Source organism: Dermacentor variabilis, unplaced genomic scaffold, assembly GCF_050947875.1.
Source record: "Dermacentor variabilis isolate Ectoservices unplaced genomic scaffold, ASM5094787v1 scaffold_12, whole genome shotgun sequence".
In the NCBI taxonomy this organism is placed as follows: Eukaryota; Metazoa; Arthropoda; class Arachnida; order Ixodida; family Ixodidae; genus Dermacentor; species Dermacentor variabilis.
This window is the reverse complement of record NW_027460280.1, coordinates 22,934,037-22,947,576: the sequence shown is the minus strand read 5'-3', so window position 1 is coordinate 22,947,576 and position 13,540 is coordinate 22,934,037. Positions and strand designations below refer to the sequence as shown.

Sequence of the window (13,540 nt, the reverse complement as noted above, 5' to 3'; positions counted from 1 at the left end):
CAAGCGCTCACACTTTTGTGTTATCTAAAACTAGGCAACTAGGCAGAACCGTTTCCCACGTTTGTTTTTACATGGATCCATTACTCGACACTGGCAATGGATGGACATCCCTGTTTGTTTAATGTGTAAGTTGAAAGAAAAAATAAAGGCAATTCAAACTCTGAATGCATTTCAAGAAAAAAAGAAGAGAAACATGGTGGCATACTGAATTGTTACTTTCGCAGCTAAATGCTTTCACAATTTGCAAAAAAAAAAAAAAAAAATTAACATTTTCCTTGATGCCAAAACTATGCTCCATTCAAGCTAAATTTTTGCAGCGTGCCATTGCTCTCAGTTGTTAGTGTTGCAAACAACTGTGCACTTTTAATCAAGTGAGCTCACAGTTCTGAAATTTTGAATTTGCACCTTTTATAAAGAAAATGCTGCGAGTATAAACATTTTCAATGAGTTCTCAATGGCGCAATGAATATGAGGGTCCTTAAGAACTGCAGCTCAGTTCCTTACTGTTGCACCAATCATGTTCTGTTCCACCACTTGTTTCACAGCCCTTAGCTATGTCGCAAGTTTCATTTTCCAATTTTGTGCCACACAGATTAGTACTGGCAGAATAAACTGATTATAATAGTTTACTTTTCAAAGATATTTATCATATCTTCAAGATATTTTACTTCAAAGAATTTATCATTTCTTTAATTCAATTAATAAGTACACGTAATTTCCTCTATGCTGTCTTTGGTGTCTTTGTTTGTTGGCTTTTTATGATAGGACTAATAAAAATTGGGCCCTCGGTTTCTTTTTTTCTCGTTCATTACATAGTGAGGCCTCGAATCCAGCAGCATTGATGCTTTCAGGCAGCATGTGTGGGTTTATTTTATTAACCAGTTGCCTTCATCCAAAAAGATTACGTAGACGTGACGCATACGACAAAAAAAGGATGTTCCATCCACCAGTGAGGTGTGAGGGGTGGCGCTGGCTAATACTCCAAGGTTTAGTTCTAGAATCATCATCATCATCATCATCATCATCATCATCTCATCATCATCAGCCTGGTTAGGCCCACTGCAGGGCAAAGGCCTCTCCCATAGTCCTCCAACAACCCGGTCATGTACTAATTGTGGCCATGTTGTCCCTGCAAACTTCTTAATCTCATCCGCCCCCCTAACTTTCTGCCGCCCCCTGCTGCGCTTCCCTTCCCTTGGAATCCAGTCCATAACCCTTAATGACCATCGGTTATCTTCCCTCCTCATTACATGTCCTGCCCATGCCCATTTCTTTTTCTTTATTTCAACTAAGATGTCATTAACTCGCGTTTGTTCCCTCACCCAATCTGCTCTTTTCTTATCCCTTAACGTTACACCTATCATTCTTCTTTCCATAGCTCGTTGTGTCATCCTCAATTTAAGTAGAACCCTTTTCGTAAGCCTCCAAGTTTCTGCCCCGTACGTGAGTACTGGTAAGACACAGCTGGTTATACACTTTTCTCTTGAGGGATAATGGCAACCTGCTGTTCATGATCTGCGAATGCCTGCCAAACGCACCCCAGCCCATTCTTATTCTTCTGATTATTCCAGTCTCATGATCCGGATCCGCAGTCAATACCTGTCCTAAGTAGACGTATTCCCTTACTACTTCCAGTGCCTCACTACCTATCGTAAACTGCTGTTCTCCTCCGAGACTGTTAAACATTACTTTAGTTTTCTGCAGATTAATTTTTATACCCACCCTTCTGCTTTGCCTATCCAGGTCAGTGAGCATGCATAGCAGTTGGTCCCCTGAGTTACTAAGCAAGGCAATATCATCAGCGAATCGCAAGTTACTAAGGTATTCTCCATTAACTCTTATCCCCAATTCTTCCCAATCCAGGTCTCTGAATACCTCCTGTAAACACGCTGCGAATAGCACTGGAGAGATTGGAGAGTTCTAGCACATAAACATAAATACCCCAGAAAGTGGACAGGAAAACGGCGCCACGGTAGCATCACACGCATAATGCAAAAATGTGGGTTCGTGCCCCACCTGCAGCCCAGTTGTCTTTTCATTCACTTTCATTTCCATTAATTTATCACTTCTTTAATTCAATTAATAAGTACATGTAATTTTTCCTATGCTGTCCTTGGTGCCTTTGTTGGCTTCTTATGATATGGCCCATGTAGGTAGTCACATATAGTTTAGGGAAGTGCAAATTCCAGCCTTTGAGAACGGCAATGTACCAATGTTGATAATGCGCTATCTCGTCGCTTCTCGCTTTTTGTCTGTGCACTGTACGAAAGGTGGAATGGTTGATTTCAGATCCTTATTGTCGAAACTGAACACAAAAGCATTTTTCTTCATCCTAATGGCTTAAGGGGGGATGGGGCAAGGAAAACGCTTTTTTTTAATTTATGGGAATAAATTGGTGAAATTTGGTATGCAGGTGTGATTTGTTATGCTGATATCATAACTAAAATTAGTTTCGTACTATCTATTATAGTTTTGAGTTACAACAATTGACAGCCTCTAATAGTCATCCCCAAATTAATTAATTAATAACACATAAGTTCCCCAAGATTTTCACATCCGCATGTTCCCAAAGACCCATTCTGTGCAATAAAGCTATTGGTTCATTTTTTGAATGCTAAATGAGCATAAAAATATTTTTTTAACTTTCCTATGCATATTGTCTTACTAACGACTTTTGCAAAAGAAACCCATTTAATATTTGTTATGATGTGCAGGTAAAAATGGACAGCTTTATTGCACTCATCAATGTTTCACGATCTAAGTGCAAAAGACAGAATGATTTTGTCTTCATTCGTTGTGAAATGGCACAGGGATGACTGAAAGCAACTGCAAAAAAATGAACGCTGAGAAAACGAGGCTCAAAGTTTCATTTGTTGTAAACATTTAAATCTTTACTTTGAGCACCTAAAACTCGCCTGGATATAGTCCTTTGTCTCTGAGGACACATTTTTTTTACATTTTGATGTAGTTTTTTGCGTTCTTGCAGCAGTTTCGTGCACCTTAGTTGTCTTTTTAATTATCATGCATCCATCCGTCGTGCATGACAGATGACAGCGCATTCAAAACGTCCGCTCTTGTCTCTCATTGTGCAACCTCTTTATTAGTGAGAGTTGGAGCTGAAATCAGCAGTGGAATATTTGATGCGAAAATTTATGCTCCACCGAAGTCGCGTTACCATCACGATCCCGCGCGGACACACCGTCACCATCGCTCATGGTCGCGCCTTCACTATTGCTCGCGGACGTACCGTCACCATCGCTCGCAGATGCGCCTTCACTATCGCTTGCAGGCGCACTGTCACCATAGCCCACGGTCGCGTAGGTGTTCTGTGGTCGCGTCGTCAGCACCGCACATGGGCGCGCTTTCCCAGTCACCCACATGCGCCGGTCGTGCCTCGTCAACAAGCTCAGTAGCGTACGCTTCTACGAGTAGTTCTCTCCCTGTTTACCTCGCCTTTTGTGGTCTTCCGTACACGTGGGCCGTTCGGAACTTGATTCCTTTGGGGCTCATCACAGAAAAGGTGCGTAAGCTGCCACGATCATCGATCACATTGATCGGAACGCGCAGCTCGCTGCTGCACAAATGCGTGCGAGAGAGGTTCGTCAGCAATTCAAATCTACAACAGCCAATAGCAGCGTGCCCTGTGCGCCATGTGACTGCTGCACCCAATCGCAATGATGCATTTGCCTTTTATTTCTTTCTGCATTTGCTGCTTTATTTTTCAGAGGAGAAATGCGTTGCTCCAGCTATCTTTAGCTCCGATCTCTCCTCTTTATGATAATACCAAGATGCCGGCACTGCGTCAACACATAGCCGGATCAATAAAGGAAAAATCAGACATTCACCCGTTCGTAGCAATTGCTATAAAGAAAACCCCCCATTCGGGTTCCTCAAAAGAAAAGCCTCAGAATTGAAGAAAAATTCGTCCTGGTGACCCGGGACCACCGCCTTTCCGGGGCAGCCACTCTGCCATCTGAGCTAACGAGGCGGCTAGCAGATGGCAGGGCAAAGTCAAATTTGTCGACAACATGAAGCAAAGGCAAGTGTTTGACACAGTAGTTCTGCGCAAACCCGCAAGGTGGAGAGAAGTAATCAATAAAGGGAAAATCAGACATCCACCTGTTCGTAGCAATTGCTACGATTATTGATTACTTTATTGATTGCTTCTCTCCACCATGCAGGTTTCCGCAGAACTACTACATCAGATAGCCAAATGATCCGTGGTGCGACGGTGCCTTCCGAAGCCTGATTTTTTCGCAATTTTTAATGACAGCACTCAAGGAAAGTGCTGTTTTCTTGATTTCTGCCGCATATTTTGTTATCTTTCACCACGAGATATATAAAGATCCGTCGATGGTGAAAAAAAATTTAATCAGAAAATCTAAAATTTTGACAATTTGACCACTTCAATTGCCGCATCCCCCCTTAATTAGCTTAAGGTCAGTCACTCAGGCAAACTGGTTGCAGACGCTCGAACTTGGCAACTGTGATAGGCCTAACCTCGGTGGAACGCAATCAATATTGGCACAAACTGTGTGTGGCTGGTGGGGACTAAGTTCGTGCAGCCAACAATGCAACACCACTTCCTACCCAACATTTGCCTGTCTACACAGAACATAACTTCTCGCGACACCAATTTCTAATGCCAAAAAGCTCACGATCACGATCACCAGCTCCTCGATGCTGTCGTCTGACATTCATTCCCAGCGTGCTCTACGTATGCTGCTGTTTAAGCCATAACACAATGTGGCCAGTAGCTGAGGAGGAGGCAAGGCAGGCGGTTTGAAATTAATGAAATTCATCTGTAAAATATCTGCGAACTCTCAAGCCTGCTGTTTTAAAAAAATCACAAAAGTGCGCAGGTGAACACACCCAGCAAAACTTGATGGAAATCCACTGACCTCAAAAAATTGCCAGAGTTCCCTTTAACAGGGGTGAAAGTGCTGCGCTACTTGTGCCATTCTGCACCAAAGCACTCTTGCTGCACCAAAATGGCATTTTAGTACAATTATTCCACAAATTTAGGCGACCATAGTTTCTGCTCAGGCAACATTGAGCGTATGTGCAATGATGGTTTATGCAGCTCCAACTAGGAGGCACTTGCATTGGGTTAGCCTGGGCTTTAGTTAGCCTCATTATCCCTACTCTGAGGTGTTGCATGGTGTTGTGGAGTTGCGTCGTTGCACAGTGAACTTTGCGCCGGGTTTTGTTGCACCGCTGTCCAGGTCCAATGTGGCTGTGGCCGATGTTCTGCAAAGCAGCTTCAACAATGGTTCAGAGTCAGTGGTCATGAGCGAAGAAGCGGGTGGGCTTCCATTATTCTTCCGATCAGCAAGTATCGCCGATTCCTACGAGCCATGAACACATAGGGAGTAAGTAGTACTCCCTTCTGTCCATATTGCGCACACAGTTCTTTACGACCACAGCACCTTGTGCTATGTTTGTCTTCTTTATATTGCTTTCTGCTTTCTTGTTAGTGTCTGTGAAGTACAGTTCAGTACTTGTGCTTTCACTGCTAAGGAGTGTGTGTGCGTGTGTGTGTGTGTGCGTGTGTGTGTGTGTGGGCTCCCGTGCACGCTCGTGCCTGCGCACCTGTTTGTGCTGTGCCCCAGCCAGTGCTCTGAAGCGCCAGCACTGTATGCAACAGCACGGCACTGAAAGTGCATGCTGTGTTGATGGCGCAGTCTACTTGAATCAGTGAGCACATGCTAGCATTTCGGAGGAAATTTTTTTACTTCTAGGAAAGCATCTTTAAGAGTAAACTTTAGCTCGGGGGCTCTTATGCACATGGAAAAGGAGAAATCATTTCTTTTTTTTCTTTTTGCAAGCACTGCGCCAAATTTGGTGAGGTTTGTTGTACTTTAAAGAAAAGGTTGAAATGTAGTGACCGTTGGAAGAGGATTTTTTATTTATGCTCTAGAATTTTAATGAAAATTGCCAAAAATCGCAAATTTTCAGAAAATGAAACTACGAAGTTTCCAACTCTGTAACACAAGAATAAAAAATGATATCACAATTCTGTAAACTGCATCTAATATCTGAAGCGGATAAAATTACTGTATTACATACCGCTCTGCAATATACTGTTCTTATGTGAGTATGACTTTAGCAAAACCCTTGTAAACACTTAACAAATTCATGTGAGCTTAAATTTATGTATCGAATTTGTCCACTTTAGATGCTCTAATGGATGCAGTTTACAGAGCGGCGATATCTGTTTTTGATGCAGAGGGACAAATTTGTAAACTTTGGGCTTTCATCTTTTTAACTTGCAAGTTTTTCATACTCTTTATAAAAGAATTCAGGCCCTAACTCAAAATCGCACTTACAACAGTCACTAGAACTTAACTTTCTCTCTTAAATGCAACATACTTCATTAAAATTGGTCAAGGGGTTATCTCAAAAAAACATTTCAGCATTTTACATGTATTTGAATAGCAACGTCGGAGTAGTGGCCGAGCTAAAGCTTCTTCTTAGCTCTTTTCGTACCGCACCCATGTGGCATCGTTAGCCCGCTAACAATGCATTGACACGGCACTTTCGAGACTTTCAGTGCTGCTTATGGACAGACTGCGCTATCAGACATGAAGCAGGAGAACCATATGTTTGTTTTCAAAGCAGTCGACTTTTTCCCTGCCAGGCGTCAAGTTTTGAACACACTCTAAAGTTTCGCAATTTTCCAAGTAGAAAGCAAGAATGGCTGCCTCCGGGAGCGGCGTGCGTGCTTCGAAAGACAACAGATATCACGATTCCGCTGCGTCTGCGGCTGATTTTATCGATGGATCGAGCATCAGCGAGTCTGAGGATGGTGCCTTTTCACCGGACTTTGACTCTGAAAGCGATGACAACACAAGCCAGCCCGGATCATCAGTGGCCGCAGACTCACACGCCCAACTGCAAGGCATGTAGTTAAATTTTTGTAGTGGAATACCTGTTCAATAAAAAATTTAGATTTTTTTTAAGATAGTGCCTATTAGAAGGCAATACATTTTGTATATTTCATAATTCTTGTTAGATTTCTTTCTTAGTAGATAGAAGCGTGTCTTTGCAAATTTTGTTCAATTTTATCCCACAATCTTGATTCTGGCAATTTATATCTTTTTTATGACATACATCTCATTTTAATAAAACTTTTATGCATGAAAAGTGCATTCATTCTGCTTTTTGTTTATGTATTACATAAAATATTGAATGCAATAATTCCTTCAGAAAAAGAAAATCTGGCGTAGCCTCCAAAAAACACTTATTTTCAACATGGTAGGGAAAGAGTTAAGCACAGAAAAAAAAAAGTATGTCAATAGGCAGCATTCCCCCCCCCCCCCCCCCTTTGTTTGGCTTAGAACGGCTAAGTTTAGCTGGGAATGTGCCACACCACCCGAATGTCTTCCTTCTATGCACTGATGGGGTTTCAGATTGCAGGAGTGCATCAGCCACTTCTTTTTTGGGGATACATTAGTAATACAGAGGCTTTGACAACAAAAATTTTTTTTTTTTCAGAATGGTGCACCAGGTTCAATCCTGATCTGCTGACAATGAAGGATGGCAATGGAGATTTAATCTCTCAATGGAGCTCCAGCACCAACGGCTTCAGTACTGTCTGCAACAAGACTGTGAACTGATCTCAGCATGGCTTGAAAAGCAAGTTCCTGGAAGCACATTGAGAATCCCAAGAAATGTCGAAACACAGCAGGCATTCTCGTCAAGAGATCCATGGTCCAGAGCACTCTGGATTTTTGTACTGACTCTCCAGCTTCCCTTCCAGAAAGCATAGTGAGAGCAGAGACCCTTTTTGCCTTATCCATGGTGGCAACCTCTGTTCCTTATGGAGTAGCTGATGTGGCAACATTCACATTTCATTACATGTTTCCTGATTCACCAACTGCGAAGGGTTTTCAGAGCGGACGTAAAAAAACTCTCTTGCATGATATCTGATGGCCTGGGGCTTTACTTCAAGATGCAAGTGGTTGCAGAACTGGTGGCACTTGTTGTATTTTACACCAACATGATTGATGAGACTCCTGTTCCAGAAGTCACAGTGCAACAGCTGCACATTCTTGTCCATTGCGTTTCCACTAATGTGCAAAATGTTGTTGTACAACATCTCCAGTCATGTCATTAGGGGCACGCGAGCACTGTTGAGCTGTTCTCGTGCTTGGAGAGGCCCATAGCGACCTTCCGAAAGAGAATGTGCTGTGCTTCTCCAGTGACAGACCGAATGCTATGAAAGGTCTAAAAAGGAAGTTGAAAGCAGAGATCAGTCCTGACATGGCTGATGTCGGAGAATGCCGCCTCCATAAAGTCCACAATGCTTTTTGTGCAGGCCTTGATGTTTTCTGTGCTGACAGGGAATCGGTAGCAGCTGATGTCTGTTACTACTTCAAGTTTGCAACTAGGCATGCAGATATGAGAGATATGCAGAGCAAAATGGGAATTCCTCAACTTGAGTTTTTATGGAATGTGAACAGTAGATGGCTGCTGCCTAGCATAGAGAGGGTGCTAAGCTTGTACAATGCAATAAAGGTGCACCTGTCCAAGAGTAACCAATTAACGGCATCTTATAGACACAGCCGCTTGGCTTCTGCATTTGCCGACAAGACACTGCAGGCAAAGCTCCTTTTCCTACAAAATTCTGTACAGATTTTTGACAGATTTGAGACCCTGTTCCAAAGCACACACCCTCTTCTGCATGTTTTTATGATGAAATGAAGCTCTTTGTCAAGCAGGTCCTTGAAAGATTCCTGCATTTTTCTGATATTATGGGGTTGCAGCTGAAAAAACCCGACCTGGAATCCCCTGCAAGCTGGAGAATAAAGCCTAAAATTGGACTTGACAACAAAGAAGTAATGGAAACATGGGTGCCCAATGAAAAGAAACAGTTTTACATCAGTGCATGTACATTTTCATTGAAATTGTGCCAAGCACTTGATCTCAAGGCTTGCATTGGAAAACAAACTTGTTTCACCCGAGGTTCCTCCAGCCGAAAGGAGAGTCCTCCTTTAGGTTCTTGCGCTTTGTGGCAAATGCACTGCCCCAACTTATTCCAGTGAGTGACGTATCAGCACTTACCGACAAATGGAACTCTTTAGTATATGTGATACAGGTGAATGGGAACCCCAAGGTCACAAAGCTTGTGCGAGGAGTCCTGGCACTACCTCATGGTAATGCAGCATGCGAGAGGGAGTTTAGTAAAAACAAACACATCGTCCACCATCAAAGTTCACTGTTCATAACGGGCGTCTCCAGCCTTCGACAAGCCAGAGCCGACATGAATTGCTATGGTGACGTCACCAAGGTACCCCTCAAAAGAGAGCTGCTGAAGTGCATGGTGAGGTCTCACAGGATGTACAGAGATCGCTTAAACAATGAATGATCAGTGCCCCAGAAATGCAAACTTGAAGAGGAGCTTACTGGGAGCTCTGAAAGGAAGAAACTGATGGATGAAAAAGCAGGCCTGCAGAGCTGTCTCTCTTCAGCAACTGGTGCGGCGGGGCCGGGAGACGGCAAGAGCCGCAGGAGCCCTGGACTAAGGGCGTCTCCCCATGCAAGCAGAAAGACACCTGCTTGTCTTTATTTCAATAAATGTTTTCCCTCCTCCTCCTCCTCCTCCTTTGCTTAGAGCCCTGCTCAGCAGTGCACAACAACTGATCACCAAGGGAGTGGCAGCAAAAGATGTAGGCAAAGTTAAGAGCGGGAACATTCTGCTTGGTAACGTGAACTTTAAGCTGCCAGGTGTGCTAGACTGAATCAAGGAAATTGATTTGCTTCTTCAGTCAATGAAGAAGTGAAGTTTGTTAGTAGTGCAAATGCTACCTTGAAGACTTGCTTTAAGGCCAGGCCATTGGTTTTTACTCTTGTCAAGATGAGCATTGCTTATTGTAGCTTAAGGCGTTTCTTTGTGATGTGTTGTGAGTTGTGATATTTTAAATGTGGGTGCAGCTTTATGCCACAATGATTTTGTAACTCAGTAGCCAGCTGTGCTTCCCATATCTTACGTTTGCATTTTAATTTCTTGGCTACTTATAGTGCCTTGTACCTGAAAGTACAATTTTCAACTTGCAATATTTATGTAGTTATTCAAAAGTGTTATATTTCACTCAAAGACATATTTTTATTGTTTAGAGAATACATTTTAAGTAAGACTTGTTTTTTAGATTGACACATAGCTGACATATAAAGTTTGACAGACAAAGCACTGTGGACTCAGTGCTAGTGTTGTGCAGCAGTGTTCTTTTTTTTTTCCAGTTACAGTGAAATGTCAATACAACAAACTTCAGGGGACCGCGGTAAATTGTTTGTTATTCTGAAAGATTGCTATAGTGAAAGCCCTAAAATGAACCATTCCACCCATCAAACCATCAGTTTGTAAGTTGTCTCCATATAAGCTATCCACAAAAATGTTGCTGTTCGCTCACAGCATGCACTGTTGCTATTTTCCATAGATTCCACCACTACGCACCACCGAAGCACCGCATAATAAGAGTGACGCAGGCAAAACAGACGCTGACGCCGAGAGAACTACCGTTAAAAAGGTAGCTCCATGTCGCCCACAAAGCTCAACGTTTCTTGCTTTTTGTTTGTTTTTCACATTTATGGCCATGGACACCGCAATTGTCTTATTCGAGGTGGACACCGGAACTATGTCAAAGCGCAAGCGCCCGTAAATGACACTGTCGGGAAAGTGTAAAGTGCGACCGTGTGGCATCTTTTTGAAAGTTATAACATAATACAAGTAACTAACATTTACAAATACAGACTACTGTATTCTTTTTGCTTCGGCTCCGAAAAGTTTCAAATATTTTTAAAAAATTGGAGGACGCTTAAGCTTCGCCTTCAAGAGTGGAACGCGACAGCGTTCCCGTCGACCCGCCAAGGGGTATTGGGCTACGGCGCAGCGACAACGCGCCCCGCATCGGACGCGGTGAGCGTAAAGCAACGCAGCGTTCGGCGCGACAACGAAATGCGCGCCTCAGCAAGCGACGCACGCCTGAGCCTTCTAAGGTAACACCGCGTTCACTAGAGGCGCTTTTGTACCGCTTTGAAGCATCGAACTCGTGGCTCAGTGGTAACGTCTCCGTCTCACACTCCGGAGACCCTGGTTCGATTCCCACCCAGCCCATCTTGGAAGTTGCTTTTTATTTATGAAGTGCCTGCCGTGATTTATCGCTCACGGCCAACGCCGCGGACGCCGACGCCGACACCGACGCCGACGCCGACGACACCGGCTTTTCTGCGACACGAGCTCCTTAACGCTATCGCGTTAAAATATGTCACGACTTGAATATGTCAGAAGTGATGCGCGTACCCGCAGCAAAGACAGGTGGTTAGTACCGTACAGGCGTACAAATTACCTCATGCAGTCGCTAAGACACACGCTACCTTCACTGTTAAATAAATTTGGGAAAGAAATTGTTATGACAAATACCTTGACTCGAAAACAGCTTAGAGCATATTTTTGTAAAGAAATTTTTGAAATGTGATCTTTGTAATTATTGTAAATGTAACCCATTGCATTGTATATTGTATTTGTATTTGTACTGCTGCCATGTGAGGGCCTTCAGGCACATTCAAGCTGTATGTCGCAGCTTTTCACCTGGAGGACCCCCAACAAGTTTGTTGGAAATAAAACATTTGATTTGATTTGATTGATTGATTGATCTTCGCGAGTATGGAGGTTACATTTCACCGTGCTCGGAGCTAGTACAGCCACAGAAAAAAGCGTGACAGAAAGAGGTGTTCGCAGAAAGAGGGGTGAAAGAAGGAAGAGACGTGCCTCCATCGCTAGGCAAAGCTTTTCTGAGCGGAGCATGCGCTCGCAAAACCTGATGCGTCGTCGCCCTCCACTCACCCACATTCTTTTTTTTTTTTTCTTTCAGGCTTCTTTCAGTCACCTCCTCTCACTCACATTCTTTTTTTCTTGGGTGCCGTTTCAGATTTTTTGGACCCATGCGCCATGACATCCACTCTCTGTGCCTTATCGTTTGCTAGCCTACTGTTTTGGCTGCCGTGAAGGATACACGGAAATCTAATAATCCCCAGATTTCGGAATATTAGTTCATAGTACTGAGGGGTTGTTAACACCACAGGGAAACTGAATGACGATCGTTATTCTGAATTTCATAGTACTGAAATATTTTTACAATGAAACTATGAGAAGTCAGCAGAGGATTTCTGAAAAGTTTGTTAATGTGGTGTTCCTAGTAATCAGGTTTCACTGTATTTGTTCATAAGGTACAAACTAGCTTTACAGCCCATGTGATTTATTTGTGCTACTTTTAAAGCTGCTTTCTACTTGTTTCTTCATGCTCAAGTGCAACTGTTTTTGCTATGTGTTTCATGCTGCTGATGTTCAACAGACAGATTTTTATTGCTATTGTGGTGTGCATTCATCCTAATTGTAACTAGCACTTCTAATACCGTTGCTGTTCCCTACAGTTCCAGATTGATCCTTCTTTTTAGGTTGCTTGGCAAGAAGAGCATAGAATGTACCACAGAAATTTCACCTCGGCACATAAGCTTTTCTCTGAGCATTTGTATTTGTTGAATACAAAAGTTTGCTCATATAAATTTTCTTAGGATGGCGACCCACTCCAAAACTCACTTTCTCTGCTACAAAACTACAAATCTTTTGCTCCAATGCTGCTCCAAAATAATTATTTGCTGCTCCAAAGCTGCTCCAAAACAGTATATTTGTCGCTCGAAAGCTGCTCCAAAATGGTCATTGTGCTGCTTCCAACCCTGATCCAAAATGCTGGAGCCTGCTTCTATCCCTGCTCTAACGATGACCAAAACATTCTGTCTTGGGTTAAAAACTTTAAGATCTTTTGAAATGTGTCATTGCTTGCACTTTCTCTGCTTCTTCACTCGTAACATCCAAGGTACCACACGGGTTTATCAGCAACCTCTAATTTTTTTATTGCCTAATTAGCTAGCTCTTATTTTCTCCCAGCAATTGCTTACAAGTTTTGGAAACACTCTGCCACTACCTGAGCAGAGTGTTATGCAATTTCCTGATTTTTAGTAATTACTATTGGCTCTCACATATTAACCAAAGCATTTTTATAATAAGCCTGCCTAGTATCGACACAAACATTTATCAAACTCCTGTAATTTTCACCCAAGGCAAATGTTTCAACATAGAGCATCTTAATTTGAAAGTGCATGCGTATTGCTATAGCTGCAGTATTTCACTGCACTATTTCCCCTGTGTGGCACAATTTCCCTGTGCTATCGGCCTTCACTTCAAGCAGTACTAAAGGGTGCAAGTAATTGAAGCTGCCTGGAGTCCTGGAGATTACTCGAAGGAGGTCCAACAAATGCATTTTGGTCGTGTCCTGTACTGTCAAGGGTGGTAGCACTGCATGTGCACCTGTCCACAAGTCAAGGCCCAGTCCAAACTAAAGTCAAGCTGAGTGAGCCCCTCCCCTATAGGTTTCACCAGTGTATAATGCACTTTGGTTCAATAATGTATTTTGGTTCAAAACTAAATGGGAGATAAAGGACCAAACTATGGTCAATAGGAGAAGGAAGTCAGGTTGTTAAT

General features: G+C 42.9%; 1 protein-coding gene and 1 pseudogene across 2 annotated transcripts in view; one reads left to right on the top strand and one right to left on the bottom strand.

The window, feature by feature from the left end:
- Window positions 1-13,540, bottom strand: part of sp3 (phosphatidylinositide phosphatase spermathreecae) — a 241,834-nt gene that overhangs the window by 120,341 nt on the left and 107,953 nt on the right. The window lies entirely within an intron of this gene.
- Window positions 7,861-8,841, top strand: LOC142566142 (uncharacterized; annotated as a pseudogene).